A 24621-nucleotide genomic window follows, 5' to 3' on the forward strand; every position below is an offset into this window, starting at 1 on the left:
TACACTTACACTGTACTTTGGTAGAAAATCGGTTTTAATTACATATGTTTTAGCATCAAAATCACAAAACCTACTAATAGTCAATCATGGCATGCTGAAAGTAATATGAAAAGTTTTAGGTTAAAGTTATGAGTGACAATTGAAGTGCTTATACTTGCATTTCTGCCCCTTGTCATCATCTGAGACAAGTGGGGAAAGATTATTGTTGGTGACCTCAATTACACACATCAAAGAAGTGATCACAACGTGATGTTAAGATCATGTCAGAGTGCATTACGATTTGATGGCTGCCTCCTTGTCGGCAGTGGTAATGATGGTCAGAGCCAGTAGTTGCTTTTATTTTTTTGTCCTCCTCTTTCCTGTTGTTGTTCTTGTGTGAATGTCATCATGGGGTGGTTATTAGGGGCATGTAAAGGATTTGTCAAGCACATTAGCAGTGACATACTCTCAGATGGCTGTTTTAGGATGAAATCAACCAACAGATTCATTAAAGTTGGCTTTTAAAGTTGTGAATTGCATTTAATAGTTGAAATAAATTCACATTCTGAATTGTAAAGTTCTGTTTCTTAAATTATTGTGGTGTTGGGAATGGTAGTGGGGAGGGTATCTGATAAAAGGAATCTATTGGTAACCCTGTTTATATTATTTTCTAATGTGAAGTATATTTAGTTTTGGTTAAAGAAATATTCAGGTTTATTGTCGTGTAGTAAAAGTGCAAATGCAGTGAAATTCTTGCATGCCGGACCTAGTTTACCATAACTCTTTTTGTAGTTTCTTCCATTGGAGTCATACCTCCAGTTTTTAAAGTTCTCCTATAATGCAGAAATTTTCTGAAGAACAGATCCCAGTGATAAGGAACCAGTACACCGTTATTCATACCTGTGTGTGTTTGTCACAGGTGACATGTTTTTAAGAAATTGTTGTAACAGAGTAAATGCAGTTCTATAACGATAACTGTGTTCCTTTTGGCATTGGGAGAAGCCAAAATTTATCCATTTGGTTTTCCTGAATGCAGGAATCAGAAAATGGGGAAATCTAAATGAATTATATGAAAATGTTTCACCACATCTATAAAGACCTGCACCCATTATGGTTCATTAAAGCTAGATGTGCCCTGCTGTGGTAACGATCACATTCAGAATTGTTTGATCTGCTCTTGCGTTGATTTTGGCATGCTATCTTTGCATAACATTTTCAGATTTTGGGGATATTATAGTCATTTAAATTCAAGGGGAGGGCCCAAAAATCCTAGTTATTGTTTAAAAAAAAATAAATAAATAAAAGCATTACAGTGGAACCTCGGGTCACAACCGTAATTCGTTCCAAACCTCTGGTCGTAACCCGATTTGGTTGTGATCCGAAGTAATTTCCCCCATAGGATTGTATGTAAATACAGCTAATCTGTTCCGGACCATACGAGCTGTATGTAAATATATATACAGTGGTGTGAAAAACTATTTGCCCCCTTCCTGATTTCTTATTCTTTTGCATGTTTGTCACACAAAATGTTTCTGATCATCAAACACATTTAACCATTAGTCAAATATAACACAAGTAAACACAAAATGCAGTTTTTAAATGATGGTTTTTATTATTTAGGGAGAAAAAAAATCCAAACCTACATGGCCCTGTGTGAAAAAGTAATTGCCCCCTTGTTAAAAAATAACCTAACTGTGGTGTATCACACCTGAGTTCAATTTCCGTAGCCACCCCCAGGCCTGATTACTGCCACACCTGTTTCAATCAAGAAATCACTTAAATAGGAGCTGCCTGACACAGAGAAGTAGACCAAAAGCACCTCAAAAGCTAGACATCATGCCAAGATCCAAAGAAATTCAGGAACAAATGAGAACAGAAGTAATTGAGATCTATCAGTCTGGTAAAGGTTATAAAGCCATTTCTAAAGCTTTGGGACTCCAGCGAACCACAGTGAGAGCCATTATCCACAAATGGCAAAAACATGGAACAGTGGTGAACCTTCCCAGGAGTGGCCGGCCGATCAAAATTACCCCAAGAGCGCAGAGACGACTCATCCGAGAGGTCACAAAAGACCCCAGGACAACGTCTAAAGAACTGCAGGCCTCACTTGCCTCAATTAAGGTCAGTGTTCACGACTCCACCATAAGAAAGAGACTGGGCAAAAACGGCCTGCATGGCAGATTTCCAAGACGCAAACCACTGTTAAGCAAAAAGAACATTAGGGCTCGTCTCAATTTTGCTAAGAAACATCTCAATGATTGCCAAGACTTTTGGGAAAATACCTTGTGGACTGATGAGTCAAAAGTTGAACTTTTTGGAAGGCAAATGTCCCGTTACATCTGGCATAAAAGGAACACAGCATTTCAGAAAAAGAACATCATACCAACAGTAAAATATGGTGGTGGTAGTGTGATGGTCTGGGGTTGTTTTGCTGCTTCAGGACCTGGAAGGCTTGCTGTGATAGATGGAACCATGAATTCTACTGTCTACCAAAAAATCCTGAAGGAGAATGTCCGGCCATCTGTTCGTCAACTCAAGCTGAAGCGATCTTGGGTGCTGCAACAGGACAATGACCCAAAACACACCAGCAAATCCACCTCTGAATGGCTGAAGAAAAACAAAATGAAGACTTTGGAGTGGCTTAGTCAAAGTCCTGACCTGAATCCAATTGAGATGCTATGGCATGACCTTAAAAAGGCGGTTCATGCTAGAAAACCCTCAAATAAAGCTGAATTACAACAATTTTGCAAAGATGAGTGGGCCAAAATTCCTCCAGAGCGCTGTAAAAGACTCATTGCAAGTTATCGCAAACGCTTGATTGCAGTTATTGCTGCTAAGGGTGGCCCAACCAGTTATTAGGTTCAGGGGGCAATTACTTTTTCACACAGGGCCATGTAGGTTTGGATTTTTTTTTCTCCCTAAATAATAAAAACCACCATTTACAAACTGCATTTTGTGTTTACTTGTGTTATATTTGACTAATGGTTAAATGTGTTTGATGATCAGAAACATTTTGTGTGACAAACATGCAAAAGAATAAGAAATCAGGAAGGGGGCAAATAGTTTTTCACACCACTGTATACACTCGCGCGCGCTCTCTCGCTCGCTGCACAGGGAGAGACTGAACACATGCAGAAATCATCGGCACGTACGAACCGGAAGGGAAACTGGCTTGTTCGTCACCTGAGTGTGTGGTTGTGAACGGATGCAAAAGTTTGGCAAACTTTTTGGTCGTAATCGGATTTGTACGTGGTCCGAGACATTCGTGACCCGAGGTTCCACTGTATTATAAAACATACAGCAATTTCATTTTAGTCATCTTCAAAATACTAAGATGCTATATTCATATATTTAAGTGCAAAAGTGTCTATGGAAAAACATCAGGGGGAAAAAACGTTCAGAGAAGTGCTGCATCCAAACCTGGATTTTGCACAAAGACAGTGCACCTAAGCGTATTGTGTTCTCAAAGAGTTTTTTTACAAAAATCAATGTGTTTACATGCAACACTGGATTAAGGTAAATAACCCAGTTAAGGCAGAAAGTGGTTTTTAAAAAATCCGATTTTACGTGGACAGCTAATCTTCTAGAGCAGTGATTCCCAAACTGTGGCTACAGGTTTTTATTGCAGCCAAATTCGCAATTAGTGATAATAATTGATCTCATTTATTTAGATGGACTTTTTTCCCCTTCTTTTATTCTGCCTTTAGAAAAGCACAGCAGTATGATATTTACATTTATAAGACATTTAGAATATGTCTACTTTTGCTTTAAACCCTTACCTCTCTTTTGTTGTTGTCTTATTGTTTTGTTATTTTTTGTACAGTTTGCACCCTTCATTGTATCCTATTAATAATTAAAACAAAGAAAACTGACAGCCAGGTAAACAACACTGAATGATGAAAGGCTGCAATAACTTTAGCTTTAGACCCACTAATTAGTATATAGTAAATTAAACACTCAGAACAACTGGAAAGCAGAATGAAAATCAGGCTGAAAATTGTTAAAAAAGAAAAACAAACTATCCCCTTAAGTTCTTAGTACTTTTTAATAACAGTTTACCAAACTTAGTTTTGTTATTTCTCCATTGACTCCAAAACACAGAAACTGGGAAATAACTGCTCACTGAATTGGGCTAGGAGTCCAATTAATAACAGAAGTTGGTTGTAACAAAAACCTGCAGCCACAGTGGGTCCCCAGGACTGAGTTTGGGAAGCACTGTTCTAGAGTTTCCTTTGTCAGTTTGCTCCAACGTCATGAAACTGTGAACAAGAACAGTTAAACATCATAATTGGCCACCTTGAATATCAAACTTTGCATGACGCCTGTGATCATTTTCTTGTGTGTTATAAATATGTTTAGTCAAACTGACTCCTTTTATTTATAGGTTTCTGTTACAAGATTAATAAAAATAATAATTCATTACATTTATATAGTGCTTTTTTCTCACTACCCAAAGCACTTCACGCAGCTAACAGTTTTCTGCTTAGTTGTGTGACTGAGCCCTGCAAAGGAATAATAATTATGTATGTTTTTCTTCAGTAAGACTAAGTACTGAATTAGGTAACTTGTTTCTTTAAAAATTAATTGGACTACGTAATGCACTTTACTTTTTACGTCTTACCCTACTGCTCTTGCGATTGTGTTTCTGAGGTTAGCACTGTATGTTCAGGTCATCAACATAAATTTAGCTATTTCTGAAATATTGGGGCATTATTTCTTTCAGGAGAAGGAATAATACGATCACCCAAACATTTGCCTCTGGAGATTTAGTTTGTGGACACTACTACTTGTGGCTGTTAAAATGCCCATGTGAAGCAAAGACATGTGCAGACAACAAAATCCTTATCAGTAACCCAGTTAAGGGTGTACATGGTCAAATAACCAGATTATTTGTGGAGAACTCTACTTCCGTTAACCAATTTTCTCAGAGGCCAATAACCCGATTTCTCTAACCAGAATAAGGGTTTACATGGCATTTTAGAAATCAGGTTTCTGTGATCAGCTGGGTTTTTGATGTGCATGCGAACACACTGAAGGAGGTTGAAGATCCCCCGGATTTGCAAGACCTCGCTCCCTGTGACTTTTTGTTCCCTAAATTAAAATGGAGACTGAAGAGGAAAAGATTTGCTACTGTGCTAGAAATCGAGGAGGAAACACAGGGAGCTACAGACATGTAATCAAAGTTTTGTACAGGATGTTTCCAGGAATGGAAAAAATGCTGGGTGAATCGTATGGCATCTCAAGGAGAATATTGTGAAGGTCACTGAAAGGGAATTTGCTGCAAGATTTATAATAGTTTTTTTTTTTTTTTTTTTTTTAAATTCTGGGAATTTTTGGGTTCCCCCTCATATGTTTTGGTATTTTTACTATTTTTAATTTACATTGCAAAACTTTTCATTATAGCATTCACTCTGAAATGCACACTGTAATGCTGAATCATTGATGGTTCTGAAGAAAAGCCCTTTATTTTTTGTAATTTACAGCAAGTTAAGCCTCTTCAGTTCTGGAATGGAATTTATAAAAAGAAATTGATCTTTGCCCATATTTATTTTTAGGTAATCCAGAGATGTTTTTGCCTCAGTATTAAGTCAAGCTGCAAGCTTGTGTATGGCTAAGGTGCACCATCTAGTGATCATCTTGTACAGTTTCATATCATTAACATGAGTATGAAAAAATAGGTCATGTTGGTAAATCAGTTGATTCTGTGTTAGCATGCGATGATGAATCAGGCCAAGCACAGAACATTAAAGGATATAGATATTAGTCAACTTTTTTAATCTCTCAAAGTATACAATATACATTTGCATTTGCTGGAGTCATAAGTCTAACTCATGTTTTCATATAGCTTCAGGATGATATCTTAATGATAATAATAGGAATACATGAGATCCAATAGTGTTTATTTTATAAGTAAATAAATGGAAAAAGGAGAGTGTACAAACAGCACCCTCTTTTCACATTTTGTCTCATTTATTTGCACTTCCTGCCAATCCAGCATTTTAGAATGGTTAGAGGAAGCCATCTTGAATGATGGTAGGAAATGTGAAAATACTATATGTAATGCTATTGCATTTATTTGTTTCATAGACAGTTTGCATGGATATTTCAGTTGAATTTCACTTTTAACCTTCTGTCCATTAACCTCCTCTCTCTTTTTCTAGGTTTGATTCTGGAGCAGTGTGTAATCAGTGTTTGCTGTGGATTTGTGAGGGTCCCATACCTCTCTTACAACTGCATTGGAGTCAAATGGTAAGAAAGAGTTTGCTTTGCTTATTTATTTTATGAATAAGATGGATTAATTACAACCAATTTGTAGTTCCCTGCTACATAGTGTTTCAAACTTTTCTACGGCTTCAGCATCCTGAGTTTCATTTCCTCTTTTGTCTTTACTTTGTTTTATGTAAAAAAAAAAAAAAAAAGTCACAAAAATTGAATTACAGGACTCTGAAATAAAAAAAGTTACAGAGAAACAAATTTTGGTGTAGGATTTGTTATGCAGTAGAGTCAGAGAACTAGTCAAGAGACTGAATGTGTTTGCAAGGCACTGTATGTACTGTATGAAGACGTTCTTTACTTTATTGCTTTTGGTCTGCTTTCAGGAAGTCCCTATCCTACACTCTTTCCATTAACGTTTTCTTTTTTCCTGAAATCTTTATTTTTGTACTTTTTGTACTAACTTTGGTTGAGTTGGTCAATATGTTCTTCACTTTGAATCCACAAGTTATGGGGATCCAGACTGAAAATAAACTTGTCTTGGCCGCCACAAAAAAATGAAAGTATAATTTTTTTATAATTTTTTTTTTTTTATATAAAGAATGAAGAGTTTGAGAAACCATGGCAGATCCTTACTGTCACAGACCCCTTTCTATTACACTTGCATTAATAAGGGCTAAAGTAAGATGCTTTAAATATCCTGAGTCAAAACACAGCTCCTTCTTTTGCTGAAAAACAGGGGTGTCAAACTAAATTTTACTGAAGGCCAAAAGTAACATTTTATAACCCCAACTCACACTGGAATATATTAATAAATATCTACTGCCACTACAGTGCATCCAGAAAGTATTCACAGCGCATCACTTTTTCCACCTTTTGTTATGTTACAGCCTTATTCCAAAATAGATTAAATTCATTTTTTTCCTCAGAATTCTACACACAACACTCCATAATAACAACGTGAAAAAAGTTTACTTGAGGTTTTTGCAAATTTATTAAAAATAAAAAAATTGAGAAATCCCATGTACATAAGTATTCACAGCCTTTGCTCAATACTTTGTCGATGCACCTTTGGCAGCAATTACAGCCTCAAGTCTTGTTGAATACGATGCCACAAGCTTGGCACACCTATCCTTGGCCAGTTTCGCCCATTTCTCTTTTCAGCACCTCTCAAGCTCCATCAGGTTGGATGGGAAGCGTCGGTGCACAGCCATTTTAAGATCTCTCCAGAGATGTTCAATCAGATTCATGTCTGGGCTCTGGCTGGGCCACTCAAGGACATTCACAGAGTTGTGCTGAAGCCACTTCTTTGATATCTTGGCTGTGTGCTTAGGGTTGTTGTCCTGCTGAAAGATGAACCATCGCCCCAGTCTGAGGTCAAGAGCGCTCTGGAGCAGGTTTTCATCCAAGATGTCTCTGTACATTGCTGCAGTCATCTTTCCCTTTATACTGACTAGTCTCCCAGTTCCTGCCACTGAAAATCATCCCCACAGCATGATGCTACCACCACCATGCTTCACTGTAGGGATGGTGCCAGGTTTTCTCCAAATGTGACGCCTGGCATTCACACCAAAGAGTTCAATCTTTGTCTCCTCAGACCAGAGAATTTTCTTTCTCATGGTCTGAGAGTCCTTCAGGTGCCTTTTGGCAAACTCCAGGCAGGCTGCCATGTGCCTTTTACTAAGGAGTGCCTTCCGTCTGGCCACTCTACCATACAGGCCTGATTGGTGGATTGCTGCAGAAATGGTTGACCTTCTGGAAGGTTCTCCTCTCTCCACAGAGGACCTCTGGAGCTCTGACAGAGTGACCATCGGGTTCTTGGTCACCTCCCTGACTAAGGCCCTTCTCTCCCGATCGCTCAGTTTAGATGGGCAGCCAGCTCTAGGAAGAGTCCTGGTGGTTTTGAACAACTTCCACTTACAGATGATGGAGGCCACTGTGCTCATTGGGACCTTCAAAGCAGCAGAAATTTCTCCTTAACCTTCCCCAGATTTGTGCCTCGAGACAATCCTGTCTCGGAGGTCTACAGACAATTCCTTTGACTTCATGCTTGGTTTGTGCTCTGACATGAACTGTCAACTGTGGAACCTTATATAGACAGGTGTGTGCCTTTCCAAATCATGTCCAGTCAAGTGAATTTACTACAGGTGGACTCCAATTAAGCTGCAGAAACATCTCAAGGATGATCAGGAGAAACAGGATGCACCTGAGCTCAATTTTGAGCTTGATGGCAAAGGCTGTGAATACTTATGTACATGTGCTTTCTCAATTTTTTTATTTTTAATAAATTTGCAAAAATCTCAAGTAAACTTTTTTCACGTTGTCATTATGGGGTGTTGTGTGTAGAATTCTGAGAAAAAAAAATGAATTTAATCTATTGTGGAATAAGGCTGTAACATAACAAAATGTGGAAAAAGTGATGCCCTGTGAATACTTTCCGGATGCACTGTATATATATATATACTGTATGTTTTTTAAACAAATGAGATAAACGGGTACCTCTGTGCTCATCACAATCGTAATTCCACCTTGCACCCTAGAACTGTTTTGCCTCTTTATCAGCTTTTTTTTTCTTAGACATTATGGGTTACAAAAAGCTATTAGTGGCCAGAGGGGTGAAATCAGCATTGAGTGAAACAATTACTGTTAAGAAAAAGCCAAATGATAGTAGAAGTGCGGACACGTGCAAGAATTTGCAGCTAAAACAAAGTACATCTGTTTACACCTGCAATGATATATGTCACAGTCAAATGGCCCTTTAAAAATCATGTCTAAATATAATGGTGATTGAGCACATAGACCACATTCTGAGTTGGACAGATGGAAATGCAAATGCGTTTTCTATCCATATACAACAGTCAAGTCTTCAGAAAGACAAAAGAACTGTATAGGTTTGTGGCAGCAGACACAAGAGAGTGGCCAGCCCTGACACTTGTGCAGCTTTAGTAAGACTAAAGAGTTGCAGCAGGGAGGTGCAAAGTTAACCTTTAATCTCCTTCATGAGGCTGTCGCAGCAATGCCATCATTTTAAAACACTGAAGTTTTTTAATGTTAATGTGACAAATCACCTTCTTTTCACTTTTTCATGTTGGGTCATTATGACCAGCAAGTTTCCATTCTAAATACAAGTTAGTACCTGTGGTGCATTGTGTTGTACAGATAAACATGAGCAGACATTGGCTAATTTTTATACAGATAGCCTATATATGAAACACACGTTAAAGGGTTTTTTAAAAAGCATTTCATCATGGACCACACGTAACAATTTTTAAATGTTGATGAAATGAGTCATATTATAAAAGTCCAAGTGCTCTGCTGTAAAGAATATATGGTTGTTTTGCAACACCATGTAAACAGTTTAAAGAAATACTCCACCCAAAAATGATATTTTTTTATGTTGCATACCCTTGTCACAAACTTGACAATGAACCACAAAAAGGTTTGGGCAGCCACTCGTATGTTATTTCCCCCTACAAATTTAGAAAATAATTGTAATGAAGTGTACAGTTTGGAGTCCAGAACAGAACTGATTAGCTTGTAAAAAGATGGTGACTTTAAAGGAGAGCGGAGGAAGTGATGTCATCAGTAGATCCGGAAGTGGTGTCATTGGGCCGGAAGTGACATCATCAGTAGACCCAGGACCAGGCAGAATTTCCCGTAAGAGGTCTGCAGAGAAGTGAAAAGTGAAAGAGTTAGCTCACTCCGCCACCCCCTGGTCTGACATGGAATTGCTCTCATTCGGGCCCTTTAGCTGCCTCCCATGCGCACGTGTGTGACACCATACATAGTTTATAGTTTTGGTTTTTTTTTTTCCCCTCCAAAACATGAGATTACAAAGATTCAAATTGAATGGGACCCATCAGTGATCAACAATCAACATGCAAAATAAATGCATTTTTTGCTAAAATGCTATTAATACCTAATTCTGGAAAACTCGGAGTTAAACAGGAACAACACATTTCCACAATACTGTGTGAATAAATTGATGACAGGATACATGACCAGTGAATGAGGATGAAAGGCGGATCTTCGCTTCAAACACACAGCATTGTGGAAATGTGCCATTCCTGTTTATCTATTATGTCTTTTCACTACAAAAACGTGAGATTACATTTTTTTCTCTACCACCCTTACAAACTACATGGGGTATATAACATATTAAAAAAAAAATTTGGAGGGGTGTTCCTTTAATTTTTTCATGTAACAAAAACGCCAAGCAAAATGACACCTTTTATTGGCTAACTAGAAAGATTACAATATGCAAGCTTTCGAGGCAACTCGGGCCCCTTCTTTAGGCCTGAGTTGCCTCGAAAGCTTGCATATTGTAATCTTTCTAGTTAGCCAATAAAAGGTGTCATTTTGCTTGGCTTTTCTCTACATTCATAATGGCTAACACGGTACAACACCCTAGTACTTCATGTAACGACTTTTTTTGTGTACGTGTACATTTCTATTAACGTGAGGATGTGATGTGAGAACATACAGTAGAGTAATACATTATTTAGGGTCAATTTCTTTTCTAAAAACATAGGATTTGTGGAGTGTGGATTTATTTGAATGCAAAAAATTAATATTTTTTTAACCAGGTACAAATTGTGAAGATAATTCCTAGTAAAGAGATTGATTATTTAAAATTCTCATAAGGAAGTGTCAAATTCATAGATTTTCTATCATTTTAAATAATTTTCAGAATGGCTAAGCAAATGGTTCTTCTCTAAGATTTTGTATTTACTGTGTGTACATACACATTCCTGATTCCCATTCCCAGTTATTGTGGTAAAAGTTTTGAAATGTTGGTCAGAGTTTTCATAGGCACTGTATTAAAAATATAATGCGTTATTTATGTTTGCCCATAACATGCTAATTAAGATTTGCCCCTCAATATATCTGAGCCATAATATCCCAGAAAGCATTAGTACATGTGCTGTATTAAATTAGGTTTTGTTACATGAGTATGGAATTCCCCACAGGAAAAAAGTGCAAAAGAATTATATATAATTTTAATATTTAAAAATGTCCATAATATGAAACATTCTTTTCTTTATGTACTTTTACCAGATGGCATGTAGATAAATGTGCAGAGAACTCGGATCTAAAGTGCTTTTACAAAGTTTTAATTATCCCTTTCTTTGTAGAGGCTATAATACTCTTTTATTTGGCTTTTATATTACCAGATTTGTAACAGCTGTGCACGATACTGTTGTGTTCATTTGCCTTTAAACCTGATCAGATTACTTGCTTTGCTACAGTTATTGCTTGTTTTTCCCCTCTTCCCAGTCTGCTTTTGGAAAAGACTTGGCTCTTGGAGAAGAATTATGTGTTAGTTTGCCCCTAGCATCCCTGGCACACCCACATTGGTCATATTCGATACTGCATGAAAGTAAAATTTGTGTTTGTTTTTACGTGGCTTGTTCAAATACACACAGTACAACACTGTATAAACAAATTGTCACAGTCCCTGCCGATCAAGCCGATTGACTAGCCACTGTGTATATACATGGAAAATGCTTCAGAAACCCTAGATTGTTTTGCATTGAGATGATGAATGTACAGTATGCTACTTGTTTTACTCTCACTGTTTTTCATATGTTGTAATCCGTCAGTACTGGTAGATATTTTGCTGGATTATTTTGGGGGTGGGCGGCACGGTGGCGCAGTGGGTAGCGCTGCTGCCTCGCAGTTGGGAGATCTGGGGACCTGGGTTCGATTCCCGGGTCCTCCCTGCGTGGAGTTTGCATGTTCTCCCCGTGTCTGTGTGGGTTTCCTCCGGGCGCTCCGGTTTCCTCCCACAGTCCAAAGACATGCTGGTTAGGTGGATTGGCGATTCTAAATTGGCCCTAGTGTGTGCTTGGTGTGTGGGTGTGTTTGTGTGTGTCCTGCGGTGGGTTGGCACCCTGCCCAGGATTGTTTCCTGCCTTGTGCCCTGTGTTGGCTGGGATTGGCTCCAGCAGACCCCCGTGACCCTGTGTTCGGATTCAGCGGGTTGGAAAATGGATGGATGGATTTTGGGGGTGATACTGAAAACTTACCCATGATTCGTTTTGCTCAAACTAAAAGCAATCTTTGTGACTAGTTATTAAATCTAATGACAAAAAACGAATGTGTTTGTAATAAACTGAAATTGATCTTTTATAATTGTTTTAGGAGGGATTTTTTGTTGACAAATTAATTTAGATTTGGCATTATGGTATAGTATTAGGGTGTTGTACTGTGTTAGCCATTATGAATGTAGTGAGAAGTCAAGCAAAATCACACCTTTTATTGTGTGATTACATTTTGCCTGAAGAAGGGGCCTGAGTTGCCTTGAAAACCTTGCATATTGTAATCTTTTTAGTTAGCCAATAAAAGGTACCATTATGGTTTGCAAAGTAGAAAAACTGAATATACAGTATATTTTAATTTGAGTTTGTAATTGTAGTTGAGCATCTATACTGTATGTATAGACATATTTGTAGCACTTTAGTTTTAAACAGTTACACTACTGGTAAGTTTACAGGTTACTGGGATTTTGTAATCAAATTTTAAGGTCCAAGGAAACGTTAAGTATATGTGAGCTGGTGCAAAAAGAACATTCTTTTTTATCATGGGTCAAAACCAAATAACTCCGCTATGAGTTTTTGTGGATGACCATTGGCATAAACTAAACAAATCTGACTAAAATTAAACTCCTGAGAAGACTAGATGTTTTGTTTGTTCATCAGTTTCCTTTATGAACAATGTTCATTCAGCAAGTGGAGAGACAAATGTAAGAAAGTGTATGCTTTGATGATCTGGAAAAGGAATAATTTATAGAATTTTACTTTTGATATTTCTGGGGAGTTTATTTTTATAAACTAAAATTAAAAATTACTGTCTTTCTACAATGATGCATAATGGAAGAGCAGAATGATTCTTTTAACAGCTATTGAAATTTACAGATGAGAGGGGGTTCAATGCTATATACTTTGAAGGAACACTTTTAGAAGCTTTGGAAGGCTTAATAATGAAAGACTGGAGTTACCAGATGTTTGTCTCAGTAATTTGTCAGAGCAGCCACACCTTTTATATCCTTTATAGATGTAAAATAGCAATGTATTCTTTACTGTACTTTAAATTAGTCACTTTATAGGCCTTATGGAGGTTTGAATTAGCAACCAGTTTAGCTGACCAGACATCCCAGTTAACACATATATCCTCTGATGTACTTGGACTTGTAATCAGTGGCAACGTGGGGGTTACTGGGTGTTTTGGGTCTTTCAACATCGGACCCCTCCAAGTGACTTGAATAGAGTGGATCATCATGTGTTTACGACAGTTTGTTTCTTTTGATCCACAGCCATCTAGAGGCCCATTCTGCTGCCTTTATAATGTTCTTGATTGTTTTCCTAATGCGTGCTCTTGAGAGGTACATAAGAATTGGGGAGAGACTGACCTGCTAAACTTCTGCAGCCTACATCAACAGCATGCTGTGCATGCCATCTTTGTTTGCAAGATATATTGACCAATTCCTCATATTTGACCTTGCTGGCCTCCTTCTTCAGTTCTTTCTTGATCATTTCAATTGCCTGAGGTAACACATGATGGCTTTACTAAGGGTAGTCATGACAGTAGTATTGGGGAGCGTGAGCTCTCTCCCTAGATCAGCCTTCAACTGCCAATCTTTTGATGTTTTGAGAGCTACTCCTGACATTCTGGGCTGCGTGTTCATCTCCACTCTGATAAAATCAGTTGCGTCACTTTCTGGATGGATATGGTTTCTGTAATTCATGAATCTGCTGATTGTGCCAGTTAACACTCTTTCTGGGTTTTTTTTACTGCAGTATTCCAATTCAAGGTCACAAGTTGTATACCGGTATGTTTGTCGTACCCCAGGAGAATTTGTCTAGGCTTAAGAGAACATATTGGACTGATGTAATTATGAACCTCATGTGATGAGGATACAGAGAAGTTTGATTTTACTAAGAACAGCCAGAAAATCCCAGGCACATGCTTACAAATCTTGGTGCTGATTATACCTCCTGATCCTTTCTCGGAGTATGGGTGATATAAATAAAATGTATTATTATTTTATTATTATTCTCTGTAACACCACTGCAGAAGTAACCAGCATTGTTAAAAATTGGAAGCTCCTAAAATCTCAACCACCAAGCAGTGCAGAGGTCAGTGCAGCAAATACTGAAGCAGTAATACTGGACACACACCACTTCAAGCTGGGCAGGAGAAGAATTAAAATTTCTAACTCACACAGCTTTGTACTGTCATTTGGTGTTTGCTTTGGTAGGTAATAAATTTGAGGAATGCTCTACCCCTAGACCACTTTGGGTTAAAATACTGTGTTTGCATCTCTTTAAGTTAGCCTTGGATCTTAAAGCCCTCCAAATCCTCTAACAGTAGTGGTCAGGGTAACACCAGATGGGAAAACGTCATACATGGAAAAATCTGTTCCAATACGCTACACTACACTGATTACACAAAGACTCATTTTGCGTAATTGAAACAATCCTAACCCATCTCCCATAACTCAGTTGGACAATTATGTCTTATACTATCTTAAACTGAAAAACAATTGTTTTTGCAACAAATGGTGTAAGATTTTTTTTATTTTTTTTTAACAATTTGGCAAGAATTCATTAAGTATTTTTTAAAATAAACTTGTCAGATCCCTGTTAAACCACTTCTGTTGTCTTAACATATACGAGCAGTGTATAACTCCATGTCGTTCACCTCTCTGGACTGGACTGGACTGTCTAGGGAAGAAGAGTCAAGCTTTCAGTTTAATGGAAGTTTTGGAACACTGTACCTGTATTACTGTATTGATTATATCTTTATTTAACTATGCTTCAATGTTTTTATTTGTTCTCCAATATATATATATATAAGTGGGTCGTGGATATGAACAAGTCTCATTCTTGAAAATATGTGTCACCCAGTTTTGTTTATAAGTTGGAGACTGCACTGAACAATGTCCATTAATGAAAAATAAGCAGAAATGTATATTGCTTAAATACTCATTTTAAAGAAAAACATTTTAGGCGTTATTGACAAAATGACAGAGAAGCAGTATTACTGTGCTTTAAATCGCTTGTTCAGCGCATAACCCCCTCAACAGCATGAACAAATGCACTTGCTGCAGCTACTACATGTCTTCACTGGCTGCTTCCACTGTCATTTTAAATAACATAAATTAGCTCTCAAGTTGAAGCGATTGAACTATACCTCACTTGCACTAAACTGTGCAGTGCATTCGCTTTGCTCCATGTGAGCTGCCTTTAAGTCTTAAAAAAGCATTCTGATCTTTTCTAGAATCAAATCCTGGCTGAGTGGTGTGTGTTGTTTATTCTGGTCCTCAGTCCAAATCATGCACAGTCTTACAGTAATGTAATCACTATGCTTTTTTTTAGTGATTATTAGGGCTGGGCGATTTGGGCTAAAATCAAAATCTCGATTAATTGAACATTTTAACTCGATTACGATTAATGAACGATTATTTATTTATTTTTATTTTTTTTTGCCCTCATAGTTCACTGACAAGTTTTGTACAGTAAATATGCTCACATATTACAAGTGAGAGATTTTTGAATGAAGGGTGCATTACTTGATTTTAAAATAATTGAAGGAAACACACTATCTACTATCTGTGATTATTTATTGAACATCAATGTTGAACAACTGAAATTAAAGCACACATTGCCTAAAACGAACAGTCACTTTGTTCTTATAAAAAAAGTCAAAATAAATAACTTGCACTTTTGGAAACAAAATAAATTATTTTCAATGTTTTTCTTATTAAAAGTAGAAAATAAGCAGTATCTCTTCTAAATAAAATAACTCTTATATATCCTGTAAATAATATTTTAAACACTGCATTTCTTGCATCTTCTGTATACAAATATTTTAATGTTGTAATGAAAATAGAACTCTCTAAACACTGTTGCATGAGGTGATCTTAGCGATCTTGCCATGTCACTATTTGAACATGAATTTACTCTAAGTTCTTACTAAGAAACACGAGCATGTTAACCTTTTCAGGTTTCAGGCAGGACCTAAGGCATGTAACAATGTTTCTGCCCGAACTGAAAACCCGCTCTGATGGGGAGCTAGTAGCTGGTATGCAGAGATACTTTTTTGCCACCTTACTCAGAGTGGGAAAGTGTACATGATGCTTCCTCCACCAGTCCAGTGGATTTGCCTCACTATCCAGCATGTGGGACACCAAATAGCTGCTCATCTCTGCTTCTAGCGATTGCTGAAGTGACAGAGTGGGTGTAGCTGAACTTGCTGAAGGTGTTGCCTCACTCTCTTTAAAAAAGCTTCCTAATGACCTCTTTTGCTTTTATGCTATTATATTTAATTAAGCTGACGTGTACTTACCAATTGCAAGGTGTAGGCGGTGTCCAAAACACTGCTGCCGTAACCATACATTAAGCGCAGCAGCTTTGACAACATTAGCACCGTTGTCTGTCGTAATGGCTGAAAGTTTTTCTTCCGCGAGGTCCCATTCAGAAAGTACATCTTTCAGACCTTGCGCAATCATATCTGCCGTGTGATCGGCTGGAAAATATGCCGTCTCAAGGCATCTCTGGCGCAGCTTCCAATCGGCGTCAATGTAGTGCAAAGTAAGGCTCAAGAATGGGTCCATCATCCTACTTGACCAGAGATCAGATGTGGCTGCAAAGTGTTGAACATTTTTCAGTTCAGCAGCTACATTTTTACAACATGTCTTGTACATGTCTGACAGCGCAGTTTTAGAAAAATGTGGTCGCGATGGCACAGTGTATCTTCTGTCGAGAGTTTTAACGAGGTGTTTAAACCCGCTTCGCTCCACTGTAGCCAAGGGAGTCATATCCTTTGCGATGTAATAACAAATAGCATCAGTTATTTCTTTCCATCTTCTTGAACTCTTCTCATACTATGTGGCATTTGTGAACGCTTGTGTTATCGACATCTGCTTTGCGGAGGCACTTGTTGCTGGGCGCTTGTCAGTCTCTTTTTGTTTTTTTTTAGCCATGCACTGTTCATATTCAGTAACGTGATTGTGCTTCAAGTGTTGAAACAAATTGGTGGTGTTACCTTTGGGCGTCGAAACTGTTTTTCTACAGTGTCTACATCTGACTTCATTTTGTTCAATGTCATCCTTACTGAAGCCAAAATGTGTCCAAATGACGGAGACTGCATTTTTCTTTGGTACAAGCTGCTCTTGTTGCTCAGTTGTGTCAGTGTTTAAGCTCTCCATGCTCGACATGTCGGCGGAATAACTTAACGTAACGGAGCGGGGTCACGTGACTCCACACGCGGTAGTGTTTTTAAAGGGAAAGTAATCGAAATAATCGGCCTGGAAAAATTTGATCGATTATAGGTTCTGAATGTCGATTTCAATTACTTTTCGATTAATCGCCCAGCCCTAGTGATTATTGTAAAAATTACTTGCATCGTTCCTTTCACATGATCTTTTATACCATCTTTGTTCTTCTAAATTGTTGGATTCATAGATTGTCTATAGTCTCAATTTTTATTGGCTTGTGATGGCATTGCTTCACTTTCTGTACACTTTATGGTGTCCATTTTTCTTTTAATGTCATTACTTTCCTTTTGTTGTCACCACCACCATCTTCATTTCCACTGGATACATGATTCAGAGGCATACTAAATGAATGACAGTCGACCACTAACTAACAATTATGCAACATGCGTGAACAAAGGCACAGAATGGTCGAAAATAGTGACTAGGTATGTACTGTACCATAGTACACTTCAGTGTCTGTAACAATTGCTATTTGTTAATCTCCATTCAAATTACAGTTTGCTTAAAGCAAGGGTCGCCAACTCCAGTCCTGGAGGACCACCGTGGCTGCAGGTTTTCATTCTAACCCTTTTCTTAATGAGTGATCTGTTTTTGCTGCTAATTAACTTCTTTTGAAGTCATTTTAATTGACCTGCTCTTGAAGACTCAGACCCCTTAATTGTTTCTTCTTCCTTAATTAGCAGCCAAACAATAATGAGATACAAAATGAACCAAAATAACTGGTGTCCATCATACGATATCTGAAAATAAAGAATGAAGGTCTCAGGAATGTCGATCTGCTCAGGTCACCAACACATTTGACCAGTGCTCTTGGAAAGAGAAAATCGTCAATTTAGGAAATGTCTGCTAATGCACCACTAAAGTAGCAATACGCCATGGAATTAAAGAATGGGTTTAATTATCCAGAATCGGCACCTGATTAAGAAAGTGGTTGGAGATTGAGGCCGTGACTTAGTTGGTCTTCTGTTGGCTCAGTCACTTCACATTTCATTTCTGCTTGGGTGCCATTTAAAGAAAGAAATTAAGCAATTCAGAGGAACGGTGAAGAAATTCAGGGGAATTCACAAGAAGTTAATTAGCAGCACAAGCAGGGCACTCATTTAAAAAAAAAAAAAAGGGTTAGAATAAAAACCTGCAGCCACTGTGGTCCTCCAGGACTGGACTTGGTGACCCCTGGCTTAAAGTATTATTTAAAAAAAGAGATGTTGCTATTTAAAAATTAAATGATATTCAGTTTGAAAAGAAAATTATTGGGCTTTTCATGCACGTTTGCATGTGTGGATTACAATCACTTGAGGCCGCCATAACCCAAGGCCTGCCTGTATGTGTATATTTTGTATTTGCATGGATAAAATTGCTTCCTCCAAATACTTGGACCATAGGTTCACTTCCCATTAACCTTCCTTCCATTTGTAGTTTATTCTCCCAACGTATGATTTTTTTGTTTTCCATCCCTAAAGCTCTGTTTACATGCACAAATACATGCAGATCAATCAGTTGATTACTACAAATTACCCTAGTACAGCTGGAAGAAAAAAGTTGTGAATTCTTTGGAATCACCTGGATTTATACATTAATTACTTATAAACATGTGATTTGATCCTCAACTGAATGAGAGTAATAGACAAGCACAATCTACTTAAACTAGCAACATACAGACAGTCGCACTACTTCTAGACTATACTATAAATACATCATTTAAGTATTCACAATTCAGGCTGGAAAGAAGTCTGTGATCCTTGAGGCTAATGACTTCCCCAAAAGCGAGTTGGAGTCAGATGTTCCACTTAATAAGGCAAGATTGGAGGTTCCCTGCCCTGTAGAAAGACTCTAAAAGGTTGGTTACTAATAGTCTGCTCTTACAAAGAAAAGGTCTTTTCACATAAGTCATGCTCCAATTAAAAAAAAAAGTCTGTATATATCAGAGAAACCTTAGTTGCAGAACAGTAGAGTTGCATAAAGCTAAGAAAGGTTACAAAAGCATTTCTAAAAGACCTTGTGTTCTTCAATCCTCATCTCCCTTGCAGAGGGCATCCTACAAAGATCATGCATGGGAAAGGTATGCAGTGTTGAAAGAAGTGAAAAAGAACCCTAAGGTAACATCAAAAGATCTTCAAAAATATCTTCAGCCTACCAACATAGTTGTACAAATGTATAATATGTACATAGTTCTGATAGTGTCTGCTATCAGAAAAGCACTGACAAGAATAGTGATTGTGGAAGAATACCACAGACAGTGACGTGGCAGAGAGACACTGACAGAGGGGTTGGTGCCATCCTGAGAAGACATTAAGTGATGAGAGGGTGTGTGTGTGTGTGAGAGAGAGAGAGAGAAATATGACCATGCACATGTGAAATGCACTCCTCTGCCACAATCCATTTACCTTGGTATGTGGTCACCAGAGAGTCTTGAGTGGGACCCTAGCTTGGATTGGCTGACAGAGTTAAGGAAAGTGAATGCAGATGCTGCTGCCTGTGACTCCAAGGGAGCAGAGTGAGGCAGAGCTTACGGCTTAAATGTGCATACAGAGGACATGGCAGAAGTATTAAGGATTTAACTGTAAAAGATATCTCTGTTTTAATTCTGTAACGCCGCTGCAGGGTGGGGTTTGTTTTTGTTTTGGACGTGCTCTATCTCTTCGTATGTCAGAGGACTGGAACATCGCGAAGTGGGGTCTAGCCTCATGTGGGGAGGCAAAATGGGGGGGGGGGGGGATAAAGGGGGGAGAGAAGGAGAGCAGGTTATATTTAATCTATTCTTATAATCCTTATAATTATAAATATCAATGCAGCAACAGGCTAACATGCAACAACTCCTGGGGAATCTTGAAACTAAGATTAAAACTGCCATATTACCAATTAAAACTATAAAATGACATTAAAAACTCAGAATCAATGTCTCCATGATGGGACAGTTAACTTTGTGAGCTGGAATGTTAAAGGCCTGAATCACGAATTAAAGAGAAAGAAAGTATGCTCTCACCTAACAGGCTTAAACGCTAAAATAGTATTTTTACAGGAGACCCACTTACTAACCAAGGATCAGTTCAGATTACAAAAAGACTGGACTGGCCAAATGTTCCATTCTAGCTTTATAAAGAAAACTAGAGGGGTGGGAATTCTCATACATAGAACAGTTCCATTTGTAGCATCAGAGGTAGTGTCGGACCCTGAAGGGAGATATGTGATGGTCATGGGCAACTTATATAACAGTAAAATGATTTTGATAAATGTTTATGCACCCAATGTTGATGATAAGGAATTCATGCAAAATCTATTTGCATCCATTCCCAATGTGAACACTCATAAAATTATAATGGCTGGGGACTTTAATTGTGTTTTAAATCCACTCTTAGATAGGACTCCCGTGACAGGGGGGACGACATCTAATACTGCAAAGATAATTACACAGTTTTTAAATGATCACAACTTATCAGACCCCTGGAGGTTTCTTAACCCAAACTCAAGAACATATTCGTTCTACTCACCAGTGCATTATAGCTACTCAAGAATTGATTATTTTTTTATAGATAATAATTTCCTGCCTACAATTAAATCATGCAAATATGACACAATTGTTATCTCTGACCATGCCCCTCTAGTCTTGGAGCTAAAATCAATAAGCCCCTCGTACTCACCTCGCAGATGGCGTCTTAACCCTCTTTTATTGGCAGACGAGAACTGCACAGAATTTATATCCAAACAAATCAGCTTCTTCCTAGAGACAAACACGTCTACAGAGGTTTCTGCAGGAACACTCTGGGAAACTCTAAAGGCCTTCCTAAGAGGCCAGATTATTTCATATCTTTCCCATAGAAATAAATTAGAAACCAAGAAAGTGTCAGAGCTAAGAAATGAAATTACTAGAATAGATGAAGAACAAGCCAGGCGTCCAAGTGAAGCTCTTCACAGGAAAAGGCAGGCCCTGCATACAGAACTTAACATCTTAACAACTAAAGAAACTGAACAACTTATTTATAAGTCTAGACAGCATTACTATGAACACGGAGAAAAAGCTAATAAGCTTTTAGCTCAACAAATTCATAAACAAGAATATCACAATGCAATACCAGTAATCACCAACAAGAATGGAGAAGAAATCATCGACCATAATAAAATAATGCACACATTTAGAGATTACTATAAGTCTTTATATTCCACTGAGCCCAAAGAAGACAACACGCAATCTAATGCATTTCTGGATAATTCACAAATACCACAAATAGATGCTTTAAGTGCTGAGGAACTAGATAAACCTCTAACGCTAACAGAATTACTAGACGCTATAAAGTCACTACAAAGCGGGAAATCATCAGGCCCTGATGGTTACCCCGTAGAGTTTTATAAGAAATTCTCCACTCAGCTAGCTCCACTCTTATTGGTAACATTTACAGAAGCTAAAGACCACCAAATACTACCTCAAACATTTCGACAAGCATTAATCACCGTCTTTCCTAAACAAAATAAGGACTTGTTACAATGTGCATCATATAGACCAATTTCACTCCTGAATAATGATGTTAAGATACTCTCAAAAATCCTAGCTAGAAGGATGGAGAAAGTGCTGCCCTCGGTAATATCACAAGATCAAACTGGATTTATTAAAGGCCGACATCTATCTTCAAATCTCCGACGCTTGTTTAATGTTATATATTCACCAGCAAAATCAAACACCCCAGAGATATTACTATCATTAGACGCAGAAAAGGCATTTGACATGATCGAATGGAATTACCTTTTCACTGCATTGGAGAAATTTGGGTTTGGCCCGAATATTTGTGCTTGGATTAAACTACTGTATACCAGTCCAGAAGCTTCAGTTTGTATTAATAAAATTTGCTCAGACTACTTTAAACTAGAACGTGGTACCAGACAAGGATGTCCCTTGTCACCACTGTTGTTTGCAATCGCTATTGAACCACTGGCGGTTCACTGCCGAAATTCTCATCAGATAAAGGGGATTGTCAGAGAAGGACTGGAACAGAAAATTTCTCTATATGCAGATGATATGGTCTTATATATATCGGACCCAGAAAACACTGTCCCTGCTGTTTTAACAGCACTAACAGAATTTCAAAAGATATCTGGTCTTAGAATTAATCTGAATAAAAGTATACTCTTTCCAGTGAACTCACAAGCATATAATATTAGATTAGACACCCTACCTTTTACCATAGCAGATCAGTTTAAATACCTAGGGGTAAATATCACAAGTAAACATAAAGCTCTTTATCAACAAAATTTTGGCGTCTGTATGGAAAAAATTAAGCAAGACTTGCATAGATGGTCAACCCTTCATCTCACTCTAGCCGGAAGAATTAACATTGTTAAGATGAATATCCTTCCTAAACTTCTCTTTTTATTTCAAAACATTTCAATATATATCAATAAATCGTTTTTTAAACAGTTAGATTCAATAATAACCTCATTCATTTGGAACTCAAAACACCCACGTATCCGAAGAGCGACCCTACAAAGACCTCAGGCAGAAGGTGGCATGGCTTTACCTAATTTTCAGTTTTATTACTGGGCAGCAAACATACAAGCCATAAAAACCTGGACACAAATAAATGCACATACACAGGCTTGGTCTGCAATAGAAGTAAAATCCTGTAGTACTTCTTTATATTCCCTGCTCTGCTCTCCAATAAATGAAAGTTATCGCAAATATACTAATAACCCAATTGTGCTTTACTCACTCAGAATATGGAACCAAATTAGGAAGCATTTTAAGATGGAAAATCTTTTATCAGTGGCACCTCTGCAAGGGAACCACCTCTTTCAACCTTCGCAAGTATATCCAGTTTTTAATACCTGGAAAAGTTTTGGGATTAAAATGCTCAGAGATCTTTATATAGACAACATATTTACATCTTTTGAACAATTACGTTCAAAATTTAACCTCCCAGCTACACATTTCTTTTACTATTTTCAAATTAGAAATTTTGTTAAACAGAAATTGCCCGATTTCCCTCACCTTGCACCCTCCACAATGCTGGAAAAAATACTGCTCAATTCCGAGGAAACAAACACTATTTCCGCAATATATAAAATCTTTTTAGAGTCCCTACCTTTCAAAGATCCAAGAGGACATTGGGAAGAAGATCTCTTAATCAATATATCAGAAAAGGAGTGGAAGGTAGCAAAGCAGAGAATTCACTCGAGTTCTATATGCGCAAAGCATAGAATTATTCAACTAAAAATTATATATCGAGCTCATCTGTCTCGCTTAAAACTGTCCAAAATGTTTCCAGGCCAGGATCCAACCTGTGAGAGCTGCAACCAAGCTCCTGCCTCACTGGGTCACATGTTCTGGGCCTGCACCAAACTAACATCATTTTGGACAAAAAATTTTAAGTGCCTCTCAGACAGCCTTAGTATCACAATCCCTCCTAACCCACTAACAGCTGTGTTTGGTGTCCTTCCAGATGGACTTGAATTGGAGAAGGACAAGCAAATGGTGATTGCATTCACTACACTCTTGGCACGCAGACTTATTTTGTTAAATTGGAAGAATCCTAATTCTCCTCTTATAAGTCAGTGGGAAACTGATGTTTTATATTATTTGAAATTGGAAAAAATCAAATTTTCAGTTAGAGGATCTGTACAAAATTTTTTCAAAACTTGGCAGGATTTAATCAATATTATTTTAGAATAAGAGAATTAACTATTATTGCATTTAACTCCCTTCTCCATCTCTTATTTATATAGATATTTACTTCTCCCCTTCTTTTGTCTAATGTTGCCTTATTAAAAAGCTTAAAGAAATTTTCCTTTAGCTAAGCTCTCCTTCTCAGGGATGGGGTTTGATTTGTTTTCAAATTTGTTGGGTTATAAATTGATCTGTTTGTATGGAATGATTACAATGAAAATTAATAAAATAAAAATATTAAAAAAAAAAAAAAAAAAAAAGAAGTAAGATCACTGAAGCTGCATAGAATGAACCATTGAAGCGGAGAGCCATGACAGCCTTGTCTAACAGCGGCTGAGAAAGGAGTAGCCTTCACTAAACATGAGAGAGCAAGGGAGCGGCATTACATTTGACAGAGCATTAGGCTACCAGCACTAGTGATGATAAAACATCTGCCAAATAATACCATTAAGAAAACTAAACAAAATGAAGATCTATCAACATATTATTTTGTCTT

At 37.7% G+C, this 24621-nt stretch overlaps 1 protein-coding gene across 5 annotated transcripts in view; it reads left to right on the top strand.

The window, feature by feature from the left end:
* plxnb1b (plexin b1b) overlaps nucleotides 1-24621 on the top strand; it is a 388691-nt gene that overhangs the window by 290387 nt on the left and 73683 nt on the right. For all 5 annotated transcript variants that reach the window (XM_028825049.2, XM_028825053.2, XM_028825050.2 and 2 more), the window contains one exon: nucleotides 6141-6228. The gene's annotated coding sequence lies outside the window, so the exon portion shown is untranslated. The remainder of the gene's footprint in view (nucleotides 1-6140; nucleotides 6229-24621) is intronic.

The sequence above is a fragment of the Erpetoichthys calabaricus genome, chromosome 18 (genome assembly GCF_900747795.2).
Source record: "Erpetoichthys calabaricus chromosome 18, fErpCal1.3, whole genome shotgun sequence".
Lineage (NCBI taxonomy): Eukaryota > Metazoa > Chordata > Cladistia > Polypteriformes > Polypteridae > Erpetoichthys > Erpetoichthys calabaricus.